The 2,500-nt window shown below is 57.9% G+C and overlaps 2 non-coding genes and 1 pseudogene across 2 annotated transcripts in view; all 3 read right to left on the bottom strand.

The window, feature by feature from the left end:
- Positions 1 to 564, bottom strand: part of LOC146143931 (large subunit ribosomal RNA) — a 3,679-nt pseudogene extending 3,115 nt beyond the window's left edge.
- Positions 565 to 812: 248 nt separating this feature from the next.
- LOC146143930 (5.8S ribosomal RNA) lies at positions 813 to 966 on the bottom strand. The gene has a single exon (XR_014498794.1). It is a non-coding gene; the product is annotated as a 5.8S ribosomal RNA (ribosomal RNA).
- A 247-nt stretch (positions 967 to 1,213) lies between these two features.
- The window catches only part of LOC146143929 (small subunit ribosomal RNA), a 1,811-nt gene continuing 524 nt past the window's right edge, over positions 1,214 to 2,500 (bottom strand). Inside the window, exon 1 of the ribosomal RNA XR_014500461.1 lies at positions 1,214 to 2,500. This exon is cut by the window's right edge and continues 524 nt beyond it. This is a non-coding gene — a ribosomal RNA (small subunit ribosomal RNA).

Genomic DNA, 2,500 nt, shown 5'->3' with positions numbered 1-2,500 from the left:
CGCGGCCTTCGCCCGGCGCTAGTGCGCTGGTCCCCGATCGGGCGGCGCCGCCGGCGGCCCGTGAGGGTCCGCACGACAACGTCGCCGACAGGGGGCCGGCTGAAAGCGACCGGGCGACCCGACAGGCCCTCCCGTTTGCCTCTCGACGGTTTCACGTACTCTTTAACTCTCTCTTCAAAGTGCTTTTCAACTTTCCCTCACGGTACTTGTTCGCTATCGGTCTCGTGACCGTATTTAGCCTTAGATGGAGTTTACCACCCGCTTTGGGCTGCATTCCCAAACAACCCGACTCTGGGAAGACGCCGTAGCGCGCCCGCCTGTCGCCGCCATGGGCCTGACACCCGCTCTGGGAAAAGGCCTCGATCAGAAGGACGCGGGCGACCGGCGAAGCGCGCCGTGACGAATTCCGTACGCCACAATTCCGCGCACTCCAAAAGCGCGCGGATTCGGCGATGGGCACATCCCGCTTCACTCGCCGTTACTGAGGGAATCCTCGTTAGTTTCTTTTCCTCCGCTTAGTAATATGCTTAAATTCAGCGGGTAGCCTCGTCCGACCTCAGGCCGAAAGTAAGGACCGGGACTATTCTTCCCGTTCCGCGCTCGCCGTCGGCGCCGCGCGCCGCCGCGCACCTCGATTCCCGCCCTTGAGCCGCCAGCCGTTGGCCTCTTCGAGGTCGACTCGCCGCCGCCGCGCGGGATTCTGGTCGCGATCGTCGCGCATCGTGCCGTGCTGTCTTGAGCGGGACGGGCGCTCGCGCGTCCGACGCCGCAGCAGCCGCGCGGAGAAATCCCCGCGCGGAACGTTTGCAACGCGACCCTGAGGCGGGCGCGGCCCCGGGATTGACCCGAGGCCGCAATTTGCGTTCAGAACGTCGATGCTCAATGTGTCCTGCAATTCACACTAATTCACGCAGCTAGCTGCGTCCTTCATCGACTCACGAGCCGAGTGATCCACCGCCAAGAGCCATCCACGATTGTTTCGCTCGCACAGTGCCTCGCACTATAGGGTGACAAAATAGACCGCGCCGAGCGGTCGGCCAGGCCGACGCTTGAAGCCGGAGCGCGCGGCACCGCGGCACTCGACGCGCAAACATTACCGGGTGACCGAATCGCCGGCCGGCGCGCCGCTCCTCGCGGGTCGGGCGCCGGGTAGCAAAGACTTTTTCTCTCGCTTGTCCGAGTTTCGCGTTCGCCGAAGCGTTTGCGAGACCGTTAATGATCCTTCCGCAGGTTCACCTACGGAAACCTTGTTACGACTTTTACTTCCTCTAAATGATCAAGTTAGATCGTCTTCTCGGACGCCGGCTCGACCGTTGCCGGCCGCGCCAGGTCCAATCGGAGGACCTCACTAAACCATTCAATCGGTAGTAGCGACGGGCGGTGTGTACAAAGGGCAGGGACGTAATCAACGCGAGCTAATGACTCGCGCTTACTGGGAATTCCTCGTTCAAGGGAAATAATTGCAATTCCCTATCCCTAGCACGACCGGGGTTCAGCGGGTTACCCAGACCTGTCGGCCAAGGCGAGCACATGCTGATCCGGTCAGTGTAGCGCGCGTGCGGCCCCGAACATCTAAGGGCATCACAGACCTGTTATTGCTCAATCTCGTGTGGCTAAACGCCACTAGTCCCTCTAAGAAGTTAGACGCCGACCGATTGGGTCGCGTAACTAGTTAGCAAGCCAGAGTCTCGTTCGTTATCGGAATTAACCAGACAAATCGCTCCACCAACTAAGAACGGCCATGCACCACCACCCACAGAATCAAGAAAGAGCTCTCAATCTGTCAATCCTCACTGTGTCCGGGCCGGGTGAGATTTCCCGTGTTGAGTCAAATTAAGCCGCAGGCTCCACTCCTGGTGGTGCCCTTCCGTCAATTCCTTTAAGTTTCAGCTTTGCAACCATACTTCCCCCGGAACCCAAAGACTTTGGTTTCCCGCAAGCTGCCGGAGAGGTCGTAAAACTAACGCCCCCCGATCGCTAGTTGGCATCGTTTATAGTCAGAACTAGGACGGTATCTGATCGTCTTCGAACCTCTGACTTTCGCTCTTGATTAAAGAAAACATTCTTGGCAAATGCTTTCGCAGTCGTTCGTCTTGCGCCGATCCAAGAATTTCACCTCTAACGGCACAGTACGAATGCCCCCGTCTGTCCCTCTTAATCATTACCTCGCGCTCCGAAAACCAACAAAATAGAACCGAGGTCCTATTCCATTATTCCATGCACCATTATTCAGGCGAATCGCCTGCTTTGAACACTCTAATTTTTTCAAAGTAAACGTTCCGGCCGCCGCCGACACTCAGTCAAGGGCACCGGCGGAGAACCGGAGGTGAGGCCAGGACGGCCAGTACACGCCTTGCGACGGACCGGCCGCCTGCGCCCAAAATCCAACTACGAGCTTTTTAACCGCAACAACTTAAATATACACTTTTGGAGCTGGAATTACCGCGGCTGCTGGCACCAGACTTGCCCTCCAATGGATACTCGTTAAAGGTTTTAAAGT

The sequence above is a fragment of the Ascidiella aspersa genome, chromosome 5 (genome assembly GCF_963924565.1).
Source record: "Ascidiella aspersa chromosome 5, kaAscAspe10.2, whole genome shotgun sequence".
NCBI lineage: Eukaryota > Metazoa > Chordata > Ascidiacea > Phlebobranchia > Ascidiidae > Ascidiella > Ascidiella aspersa.
The sequence above is the reverse complement of the archived record's forward strand: the minus strand, read 5'-3'. Positions and strand labels throughout refer to the sequence as shown.